This window comes from Herpailurus yagouaroundi, unplaced genomic scaffold (assembly GCF_014898765.1).
Source record: "Herpailurus yagouaroundi ecotype Mexico unplaced genomic scaffold, PumYag 67690, whole genome shotgun sequence".
NCBI lineage: Eukaryota > Metazoa > Chordata > Mammalia > Carnivora > Felidae > Herpailurus > Herpailurus yagouaroundi.
The window spans coordinates 6262629-6275218 of record NW_024420490.1 but is presented as its reverse complement, the minus strand read 5'-3'; the positions used below and the strand labels follow the sequence as shown (position 1 = coordinate 6275218).

Here is a 12590-nt window from a genome sequence, read left to right as displayed (position 1 = left end):
ATAATTTTATCTCTGAGTAACACAACATCTACAAAAGCAAATTAAACAATGTATACCACATGAACCAGAGTTACTGAAACAGAAGGCATATTAAATACCCTCAAATAGATAAGGAAGGTTATTTGAATTATGAAGCAGTAAAAGGAAGACTTTAAAAAGAACCAAGTGAAAATGTTAAGTGTCAAAAACATAATCATAGCAATAAAGATCTTAACAGCTAAGATATGTAGTAGGATGGACCCAGCCAAAGACCAAATTACTAAGCTAGAAATCAGATTGAAGTACTTTGCCATAAAACAACAGGAAAGGACCGGGGGAAAAGAGATTGTGAAATTGTAAAATAAAAGCCAAGTGATATGGAGACTTGAAGTGAAAAAATCCGGATAATAGGAGTCTCAGAATGAAAAGAAAAATGTGTGTGGAGGCAGCAATTTGGCCTGCAGGCCAAATCCAGCCTGTTTTTGTAAATCAAGTTTCACTGGCACATAGCCATACCCATTACATGTTGTCTATGGCTGCTTTTATGCTACAATGACAGATTTAGTAGTTGCTAGAGAGACCATATGGCCCACAAAGCCTAAAATATTAACTATCTGACCCTTTACAGAAAAGTTTGCTGATCCCTGTTCTTAGGAATTAATACCATAATAGGTGGAACGAGACAGTATTACAATAATAAACATTCTCATTCAGAAAAAGGAAGAATCCGAGATACAGGGCATTCACTGGTCCAGAGCAATCCTGAAACCCCTAGGACCGTGGGGGTAGCTTGCTTTGGAAATCCTCAGGGCAGGGAATGGGTGTCAATCTCATCTAAATCTTAAAGGTAGCTGGAAACCCCATCTAATCTGGTAGTTATTTTGGGAACCATTTCTGTGGCACCTGATTTCATAATCAAGGAAACTAGATCACGAAGCTATCTAAATGATTCTGAAGCTGCTACATGCTTGAATACTCTATTAGGAGGATGTGGGTGAGTTTGAGAAGAGACAAGGCCTGAGGAGAAAGAAGAGAGGGGGCTGTAGAAAAGAGGCCTGGCAGGAAATGAAAACAGTGACAGCATGCAAGGGAACTTGGGGCTGGTTTCCTTCTGATATCATGGGGTAGGGAGGTGAAGGCAAACATGACACCAGTAGACTCTGGACTGTTCCATACAGGCCTCTGTGTAAACTGCACTAGCTATCTTGTTGCTTCCAATTCCTTACCCTGATAATTTTAGGAAACTTGTGTCCCCACACTGCACCTCAGTGCAGTTTCACCTACTATGAAACCCACAAAACCAGAAGTTCATTACTAACTGCTGAATATTCAGAGCCCTAAACTGTCTGAAATGGTGAATTTGTCATGCTCTCACTTTATTCATACCATGCTTTATAAGTATTCAATAACTCTTCATCGGAACACACAACTGTCTCATTCATTAGCATTTGGGATTGCAGAGGTGACAACAGGCTATCCTGAAAGATGGCTTTCAAAATTATACCTCCTTAAATATATGGTTGTGACTAAAAACAAAATCCAAAGGTATACATTAGGGCACAAGTCTGATAAGCTTTGGAAGTTTCACAAAGAGTCAAGAATCAAAGTCTCTCCTACTTTACCTAAAATGAATAAATTAATGTGAGTTTACAAGGGTTTCAAAATCAGCTGGTTTCCTTTTTCTGAATGGAGGAACAGTTACCTTTAGTCAACATTGTGGCCTTGGCCTAACAACTGTCAAGTTTGCACTTCTGGGTGTGGAAGAATGGGAAGGAAATGAGAAGGCAGAGTGTCAGTTAACTGCACGCACTTGCAGATTACCTCTAACTACACTTTCAGGGTTCCTCTGCCTTCTCTAATGGTTTCCAGCACTTTCCAGACTCCTAGAAGTTCGTTCAAGATTTTGGCACTCTACAAATTTATCCCAGTTCCCAGCAAAGGAAGTCTAACTTTAACTGAATTTTTGATGAAGCTAATTCTGCCTTCAATGAGTGTGTGTGTGTGTGTGTGTGTGTGTGTGTGTGTGTTTGTGTGTGTGTTTTCAAGATAGAGAAAAAGAATGGTAAATTGTGAGAGAAGCTCCATGGTCCCAAAAGTAATGTCAGTTAAAACCAAGAAATCAATGCAGAATTCTAGAATCACTCAAGACACCATTCTTTTTTCCTTCTGCTGCTCCTACAGGTTGAGTACAAAAGCAGGCAGAGTTAGCTCTGCATTCCAAGTGGAGAAATATTATACTAGAGAATCACATTAGCATCTCAAATTGGAATCAGTCAAAAGAATTACAGATGTCAGAAAAATCTGTGTTTGTCTGCATTTTTTTTCAGCATAAATATTTAGTAACCCAGGGTCTGGAAAGATTTTTCTACATGTAAAAAGAACCAATCCTTTTCTTTCCAGAGCAAAATCTGGGAGGAAAAAAAGAAAATAATGATTTTTTTTTTAATTCCTACCTACAGGTCCCCACAGTTTAACAAGTAAAACTTCATGTGCATTGTTTAGGGTATAAAATTTTTCCACCAAGGGCTGTTTTTACTTGAAGGCGGAGGATGAGTGCTTGGTCTCAGTTTAATGTAAATTTTCTCTCCAGCTATAGCTAACTTGTGGAGACTTTGTCCTCTGGCTGAGCTGACATGCTGACTCATTTCACCAACAGTGTCTTTAGCCAGCACCATTTCCCAATGTGACTTAATCCCCAAATAGGCTTCCCCTTTTCTCTCTCTGTCTTTCCTTCTCTCCAAGCCCTGGAGAACCAGACAGAATTCATCCATGGCACAGTAAGTTAACAAGGTAGTCAACCAAAGTTCAGAGCAGGTTCTCTCACCCCCAGCTGGCAGTCGGCCACTCCATTCTGACAGCGCTCAAAGTTGGCTTCTCAGAAAATCTATTCCAAAGTTGGCACTTTACCTCAGGAGAATTTAGTCAAAGCATTTGGCACATCAGATCATCTAAAACACAAGGTTAAGAGCTCAAAATAGCCACCCTATTCCAAGACTGTCTTAAATTAACAAAATTATTAAAAGAGTCTGCTACAATTGGACATGAAAACCATACCCTTCCATAAGGTAGATAGGCAAGACTGCTGTTCCTCGTGATAAATGAACGAATATTTAATGAGCATGCACACTGTTCTCCCACTGCAGGAATACAAAGAAAAACAAGACACAGTCATCCCCATCAAAGAGCTTAAAATTTAATTAGGGAAACAAGGCATAAACACATAAAATCAAAACCATTTACAAAAGTAGAATATAAGGCTTAGATTTTGGCAGCATTAATTACTCCATATGCTCAATGCCCACTTGGCAGAATGTCAAAAGTTACCTGTGTCCCCTCTTTAAAACATTTGTTGAAGGCTCATAAATGTACAGAAAAATGCACATACTGCTCCAAGAATTTTCATAAACTGAACATACACAGGAAACCAATACCCAGGTCAAAGACAAGAACATTACCAGCATTCTGGAAGCTCCTGCTTTTGTTCCTTTTCAGTCACTAGTCTCCTTGGAGGGTAACCTTTACCCTGACTCATAGCACCATAGATTCATTCACTTGTTTTTATACTTTATGTAAATGGAATCATGAAGTATGTATTCTGTTGTGTCTGGCTTCTTTTGTTCAACATTATGTTCTTTTTTAAAATTAATTTTATTTTTTTAATTTATATCCAAATTAGCATATAGTGCAACAACAATTTCAGGAGTAGATTCCTTAATGCCCCCTACCCATTTAGCCCATCTCCCCTCCCACAACCCCTCCAGGAACCCTGTTTGTTCTCCATATTTAAGAGTCTCTTATGTTTTGTCCCCCTCCCGGTTTATATATTATTTTTGACTCTCTTCCCTTATGACCATCTATTCTGTGTTTTAAAGTCCTCATATGAGTGAAGTCATACAATATTTAACTTTCTCTGACTGACTAATTTCGCTTAGCATAATACCCTCTAGTACTATCCACGTAGTTGCAAATGGCAAAATTTCATTCTTTTTTATTGCTGAGTAATACTCCATTGTGTATATATACCACATCTTCTTTATCCATTCATCCATTGATACATTTGGGCTCTTTCCATACTTTGGCTATTGTTGATAGTGCTGCTATAAACATGGGGGTTCATGTGTCCCTTCAAAACAGCATATCTGTATCCCTTGGATACAGACCTACTAGTGCGATTGCTGGGTCGTAGAGTAGTCCTATTTTTAATTTTTTGAGAAACCTCCATACTGTTTTCCAGAGTGGCTGCACCAGCTTGCATTCCCAGCAGCAGTACAAAAGAGATCCTCTTTCTATGCATCCTCGCCAATAACTGTTATTGCCTGAGTTGTTAATGTTTGCCATTCTGACATGTGTAAGGTGGTATCTCATTGTGGTTTTGATTTGTATTGCCCTGATGATGAGTGATTTTGAGCATTTTTTCCTGTGTCTGTTGGCCATCTGGATGTCTTCTTTGGAGAAGTGTCTATTCATGTCTTTTGCCCATTTCTTCACTGGATTATTTGTTTTTTGGGTGTTGAGTTTAAAAGTTATTTATAGATTTTGGATACTAACCCTTTATCTGATATGTCATTTGCAAATATCTTCTCCCATTCTGTCGGTTGCCTTTTAGTTTTGCTGATTATTTCCTTCACTGTACAGAAACTTTTTATTTTGATGAAGTCCCAATAGTTCATGTTTCTTTTCATTTCCCTTGCCTCTGGAGACATGTTGAGTAAGAAGTTGCGATGGCCAAGATCAAAGAGGTTTTTGCCTGCTTCCTCGTCAAGGATTTTGATGGCTTCCTGTCTTACATTGAGGTCTTTCATCCATTTTGAGTTTATTTTTGTGTATGGTATAAGAAAGTGGTCCAGGTTCATTCTTCTGCATGTCGCTGTCCAGTTTTCCCAGCACCACTTGCTGAAGAGACTGTCTTTATTCCATTGGATGTTCTTTCCTGCTATGTCAAAGATTAGTTGCCCATACGTTTGTGGGTCCATTTCTGAGTTTTCTATTCTGTTCCATTGATCTGAGTGTCTGTTTTTGTACCAGTACCATACTGACTTACCTTCAAGTCCAGGATTGTGATGCCTCCTGCTTTGGTTTTCTTTTTCAAGATTGCTTTGGCTATTTGGGATCTTTTCCAGTTCCATACAAATTTTAGGATTTTTTGTTCTAGCTCTTTGAAGAATGCTGGTGTTACTTTGATAGGGATTACATTTAATGGGTAGATTGCTTTGGGTAGTACTGACATTTTAACAATATTTGTTCTTCCTATCCAGGAGCATGGAATCTTTTTCCATTTCTTTGTGTCTTCTTCAATTTCTTTCATAAGCATTCTATAGTTTTCACTATATAGGTTTTTCACGTCTTTGGTTAGATTTATTCCTAGACATTTTATGGGTTTTGGTGCAATTGTAAATGGGATCAATTCCTTGATTTCTTTTTCTGTTGCTTCATTGGTGGTGTATAAGAATGCAACCAATTTCTGTGCATTGATTTTATATCCTGCAACTTTGCTGAATTCATGAATCAGTTCTAGCAGCTTTTTGGTGGAATCTTTTGGGTTTTCCATATAGAGTATCATGTCACCTGAGAAGAGTGAAAGTTTGATGTCCTGCTGCCTGATTTGGATGTCATTTATTTCTTTGTATTGTCTGATTGCAGAGGCTAAGACTTCCAATACTGTCTTGAATAACAGTAGTGAGAGTGGACATCCCTGTCTTGTTCCTGACCTTAGGGGGAAAGCTCTCAGTTTTTCCCCATTGAGGATGTTATTAACACTGGTTCGTTCATATATGGCTTTTATGATCTCGAGGTATGCTCCTTCTATCCCTACTTTCTTGAGGGTTTTTATCAAGAAAGGATGCTGTATTTTGTCAAATGCTTTCTCTGCATCTATTGAGAGGATCATATCGTTCTTGTCCTTTCTTTTATTGATGTGATGAATCACACTGATTATTTTGTGGATATTGAACCAGCCCTGCATCCCAGGTATAAATCCCACTTGGTCGTGGTGAATAATTTTTTTAATGTGTTATTGGATCCGGTTGGCTAATATCTTGTTGAGGATTTTTGCATCCATGTTCATCAGGGATATTGGTCTATAGTTCTCCTTTTTAGTGGAGTCTCTGTCTGGTTTGAGAATCAAGGTAATGTTGGCTTCATAGAAAGAGTTTGGAAGTTTTCCATCCATTTCTATTTTTTTGGGACACCTTCAAGAGAATAGGTGTTAAGTCTTCCTTAAATGTTTGGTAGAATTCCCCTGGAAAGCCATCTGGCCCCGGACGCTTGTTTTTTGGAAGATTTTTTATTATGAATTTGATTTCTTTACTGGTTACGGGTCTGTTCAAATTTTCTATTTCTTCCTGTTTCAGTTTTGGTAGTATATAAGTTTCTAGGAATTTGTCCATTTCTTCCAGATTGCCCATTTTATTGGCATATAATTGCTCATAATATTCTCTTATTATTGTTTATATTTCTGCTGTGTTGGTTGTGATCTCTCCTCTTTCATTCTTGATTTTATTTATTTGGGTCCTTTCCTTTTTCTTTTCAATCAAAGTGGCTAGTGGTTTATCAATTTTGTTAATTCTCTCAAAGAACCAGCTTCTTGTTTCATTGATCTGTTCTACTATTTTTTTGGTTTTGATATCATTAATTTATGCTCTAATATTTATTATTTCCTGTCTTCTGTTGGCTTGGGTTTTGCTGTTCTTTTTCCAGCTCTTTAAGGCATAAGGTTAGGTTGAGTATCTGAGATCGTTTTCTTCCTTCTTTAGGAAGGCCTGGATTGCTATATACTTTCCTCTTAATACCGCCTTTCCTGCATCCCAGAGGTTTGGGGTTGAGGTGTTCTCATTTTCATTGCTTCCATGAACGTTTTGATTTCCTCTTTAACTTCTTGGTTAGCCCCTTCATTCTTTAGTAGGATGTTCTTTAGTCTCCAAGTATTTGTTACCTTTCCAAATTTTTTCTTGTGGTTGATTTCGAGTTTCATAGCAATGTGGTCTGAAAATATGCACGGTATGATCTTGATCTTTTTGTACTTGTTGAGGGCTGATTTGTGTCCCAGTATGTGGTCTATTCTGGAGAACGTTCCATGTGCACTGGAGAAGAATGTATATTCTGCTGCTTTAGGATGAAATGTTCTGAATATATCTGTTAAGTCCATCTGGCCCAGTGTGTCATTCATTCAAAGCCATTTTTCCTTGTTGGTTTTTGATTAGATGATCTGTCCACTGCTGTGAGTGGGGTGTTGAAGTCCCCTACTATTATGGTATTACCATCAATGAGTTTCTTTATGTTTTTTGATTAATTGATTTATATATTTGGGTGCTCTCACATTTGGTGCATAAATGTTTACAATTGTAAGGTCTTCTTGGTGGATAGACCCCTTATTTATGATATAATGCCCTTCTTCATCTCTTGATACAGTCTTCATTTTAACGTCTAGATTGTCTGATATAAGTATGGCTCCGACTTTCTTTTGTTGACCATTTGCATGACAGATGGTTCTCCATCCCCTTACTTTCAATCTGAAGGTGTCTTTAGGTCTAAGGTGGGTCTCTTCTAAACAGCATATAGGTGGATCTTGTTTTCTTATCCATTCTGTTACCCAATATCTTTTGATTGGAGCATTGAGTCCATTGACATTTAGAGTGAGTACTGAGAGCTATGAATTTATTGCCATTATGTTGCTTGTAGAGTTGCAGTTTCTGGTGGTGTTCTCTGGTCCTTTCTAGTCTTTGTTGCTTTAGTCTTTATTTATTTGTTTGTTTGTTTTTTCACCTTTTCTCCCCTCAGAAAGTCCCCCTTAAAATTTCTTGCAGGTCTGTTTTAGTGGTCACAAACTCCTTTAATTTTTGTTTGTCTGGGAAACGTTTTATCTCTCCATCTATTTTGAATGACAGCCTTGCTGGATAAAGAAATTCTTGGCTGCATATTTTTCTGATTCAGCACATTGGCTATATCCTGCCATTCCTTTCTGGCCTGCCAAGTTTCTGTGGATAGGTCTGCTGCAAACCTGATCTGTCTTCCCTTGTAGGTTAAGGACTTTTTTCCCTTGCCGCTTTCATGACTCTCTCCTTGCCTGAGTATTTTGCGAATTTGACTATGATATGCCTTGTTGATGGTCAGTTTTTGTTGAATCTTATGGGAGTCCTCAGTGCCTCCCAGATTTTGATGTCTGTGTGTTTCCCCAGGTTAGGATAGTTTTATGCTATGACTTTCTCACAAAACCCTTCTACCCCTATTCCTCTCTCTTCCTCTTCTGGGACCCCTATTATTCTGATGTTGTTCCTTTTTAATGAGTCACTGATTTCTCTAATTCTTAAATCATGCTCTTTTACCTTCATCTCCCCCTTTTTTTTCTGCTTCATTATTCTCCATAAGTTTATCCTCTATATCGTTGATTCTCCATTCTGCTTCATCCATCCTTGCCACCGTAGCATCCATTGGAGATCGCAGCTCAGTTATAACATTTTTATTTCATCCTGACTAGCTTTTACTTCTTTTATTTCTGAAGAAAGGGATTCTAATCTCTTTTCGACTCCAGCTATTATTCTTATTATCATGATTCTAAATTCTGGTTCAGACATCTTGCTTGTATCTGTGTTGGTTAAGTCCCTGGCTGTTGTTTCTTAGTGCTCTTTCTTTTGGAGTGAATTCCTTTATTTCATCATTTTGAAAGGAGAAAAGGAATTAATGAGGTAAAAAAATAAAAATTACAAAATTAAAAACAAACACACACAAAGTAAATCGAATAAATGATGGTAGATACTAGGTATGTTTTGGTCTGGGTGTTGAAAGTAGATTGATAGATAAGAGAAAAAAGGGGAAAGAAGAAAAAAAGGAAATCATTTGAAAATTTGAAAAGATTAATACAATGAAGTAGACTAAAATGAAATGATGGAAGTAAAATAGAATTTGAAAAAAATTTACACAAAAGTATAAATTATAGTAGAAAAAATAAAATATTTTTAATAAAAATTGAAAATAAAAATGAATTTTTTTCTCTTTTTGTATTCAAGAAAAAGAAAAGAAAAAGAAAAGAAATGAAAAAAGAAAAAAGAAAAAAAGAAAATAAATTGAATAAATGGATGAATGAAAGACTGAAATACAGCTGAAATTACTTCATTTTACCCTAGAAGTCAAACTCTGAAGCTCTTTATAGTCCATAAACTAAGCAGGCGGAGAGACTTGTGTTCCTGAAGAGTGAGGTTGGCCCAGTTGGGTGGGGCTTAGTGTAACAGCTCCATTCTCTACTAGATGGTGCTGCTAGCTTACTGGGGTGGATTGTTGTGGCGCTTGTAGGTGCCTACGAACATACGCGGGAGCAGTGAAAATGGTGTCATCCAGCTACCCAGTCTCTAATATCAGAACTCTGTTTTCCCAGATCAGCAGTCATGCACCGTCCTTTGTCTTCAGCTTCCATCTGCTCCCTTTTACACAGTCTGTGACCAAGCCCCAGGCAGCACCTCCCTCCTGAGTCTTGTCTCAGATGCAGCTGTTCTTCCAGACTCTTTCCTTCTGAGGGACTGTGGCTTTGACTGGTTCTGCCCCTCTGCAGGAGGGTCTCACTGAGCAATGGCCATGTGCCAGCCACACCCAGGAATGTTTGCGGGACCATGCTGTTGCTGATGCCCAGATACTGTGGCCAGGTGCCGTCGTCCTGCCCCAGGAAAAATTCACGAGACAGTGTAGCAGCAGCATTTCAGGGATTATAGAAAATCACAGCACACATCTGGCACCAGGCTTCACCCTTAATGACCTTGTTCCAGCACCAGCGAATGTGGTTGTTCTCCTGGGTCCTCTGGGCCTTGCCTTTGTGGGACCCACACAGCCTCTACCAGATGTCCTCCCAGCAGGGGAACCGCCTCTCCCCGTGTGGCCTGAAGACCCCTGGACTCCACTCTGCTCCTGGGGATTTGTCCTTCCCACCAGAGCACTGCTAGGTATTGAACTGCAGAGTTTCAGCCTCTGTGCTCCCTCCATTTATAGTCTTAATGGAATTTAAACTCTCTCCTTTCTCCCTTTTTAGTTCAGTCCCTGCGGCTGTTTCCATTTTTCCGCTTTCTCTCCAGCTGCTTTTGGGGGGGTGCTTTTCCAGTATTCTCCCCCCCCATCTCGGTCCCCTCTCCACACACAAAAGCGGCTCCTTGCCCTCCACAGCTTCTCTCTCCCCCAGTTCACCTCTCTGTGCTGCGTACCTGCTTAATTCTGTGGTTCAGGTTGTGCAGATTGTTGTGTTAATCCCCAGATCAGTTTTCTAGGTGTTCAGGATGGTTTAGTGTTGGTCCAGCTGTATTTCATGGATGCAAGACACACAGAAAACCTCCATGCTGTTCTGCCATCTTAGCTCCTCCTCAACATTATGTTCATTACAGATACTGTTGTGCAGCGTCGTAGTTCATTCATATCACTATGTAGTATTCTGTTGTATGAATATTACAAAATGCATTTATCCGCTTCCCAATTCATGGGCATCTGGGTATAATGAGTGGTATTGTCATGAACATTCATGTTCATGACTTTGGTGAATACATGTATACATTTCTGTTAGTAATATACCCTTGGGTGGGATTGCTAGCTTATAAAATAGGCATGTGCTCAGCTTTAGCAGATACTACCAGACAAGTTTAAAAGGTAGTTGTACCATTTGACCCTCCCACCAGCAGCATATGAGTGTTCTAGCCACCCCCCATTTTTGCCAGCTTTCACTATTTTGCACAGGACAACCTTTGACAACACACTGATAAAGGAAAGCGTGGCTTGAACAGAGGCTAAAAGGGATTTGAGACACAGCCTCCAGGTGGCTGAGAAATCTCTTCCTTTAAAGACAGCACCCTAGAACTGTGGGGGCTCGAGTCTGACTCCAGAACCACAATTCCCTCTCCTTATCCCCAATGCCCCATCTTTCATGAAGTCATCAGCCACATGCACATCTGCAATCTTCTCCATTGCAAAAGAAGTTACTTTAGTTCTCCTAAAGCAAATAAACAAATAAGCCAACAAATAAACATATATCTCCTTTAACACAGAGACAGGTAGCTGAAGCACAAATTCTTCCTGGGTAAGGCAAATTGTATCAAGGAAAGACAGAATTTATCTATCAATATATCTACCAATCTATCTAACACATAAGTTCTCACAATGTACCAGGCCTAAGCCCTTTACAATGGCATATGAAATAAACATTATTATTATTATTATTATTATTTTACAGGTGAGGAAACTGAGGCATAAAGAAGTTGAGTAACATACCCAACCTCATGGATCTGGTAAGTGGCAAAGCAGAGAATGCAATCTGAGCAAGCCTGGCTCTATAGTCAATGCTCTTAACTTCATACTATGCTGTTTTTGTTTTTCTGGGAAACTCAGGCCTTGAATAACTGCTCATCTCAACTAGTCTAATGTGTTCCTTTTAATTTTCCCCTTAACATACCAAGAATTTGCTTACTTCATATGCCCAAATGTAAAGCAAGCCCTTAGTTTTCCAAAGAGAAAATTCTGCCCCCCACAAATTGGAGCCTATCTGAGTAATAAACTTGTAGCACCATAGATTGAGTAATCAGATGTCTACTTATAATACCGTACTTTTATAATTTCATACACACATATAATATCACAAATTAAATAAAGTAATGTATTGTTAAAATAGTGCTTTTTTTTCCCGAGCTCATGGGTCAGGAAATTATTTATCTTGGACAGGCTTATATAGCTAAGCCTCAGTGTCCTCATTGTCACTCTGGTTATTTTTTACACCATCAACTTCAGTTCATTCTGGGCTGTTGACATACAGCATCTTTTAGTTTCATATATTACAAGGTTGTTGGAAATTTATCCCAAATTAAAGCACCCGTTTGTATACTTTTTAAAAATTATATTGATCCCCTGGGTCTTATCATCGATAGAGCATCTTAATATATTGCTCTACACAGTGATGACTAAAAGATTTATTTACTACTGTCTCAGATGATTGCAATGGAGTCATGACCACAGTTATAATTGCTAAATCTGTGTTATATATCTTTACTTTCATTTTATTCAATCTGTAAAGAGACCTGTATAAATTTTCCAAATTAATATTGATTTGGATTGTTTTAATGGTCCTCTTCAAATAGCACTTTATCATTCAAACTGAACTATTCAGACTTTATAAAGACTCAAATAGAAGATGGCAATTCGTACTTTCCTAAGGAACAGTTCTGAAGGAAGGGAGGGAACTTTACCTGTGAATTGGCTCTCACTGGCCAAATCATGGCTAAAGCATGGAACCTGCTTAAGATTCTCTCTCTCTCTCTCTCTCTCTCTCTCTCTCTCTCTCTCTCTCTGATAAACTTTTTAAAAAATGTATCCCAGACTAAATGCAGATGATGGGGGACAGTTTTCCACAACAGAAGTACCCAGTGTTCATTGTTAATTCTCTACCCAGTTAGATACAACCAGATTTCCAAAGCCCAGACAACTGTGAGCATACCACCAACTTGTAGGTTTCTCCTGAGCAGCGAGCCCCAGGCTGGGCAAAGGATAAGCTTGGAAAATTCATATCCAAAGGGCAAGGTACGTGTGCCTAATGGCTAGGCACCATACATAGCTTCTGGAGGCTTCTGTTCAAAGAGTCAGGGTCCCTACTGAAA

The 12590-nt window shown here is 38.8% G+C and overlaps 1 long non-coding RNA gene across 1 annotated transcript in view; it reads left to right on the top strand.

Annotated features, from left to right (window-relative positions):
* The window catches only part of LOC121025630 (uncharacterized), a 314895-nt gene that overhangs the window by 52034 nt on the left and 250271 nt on the right, over positions 1-12590 (top strand). Inside the window, exon 2 of the long non-coding RNA XR_005788111.1 lies at positions 11177-11231. This is a non-coding gene — a long non-coding RNA (uncharacterized LOC121025630). The remainder of the gene's footprint in view (positions 1-11176; positions 11232-12590) is intronic.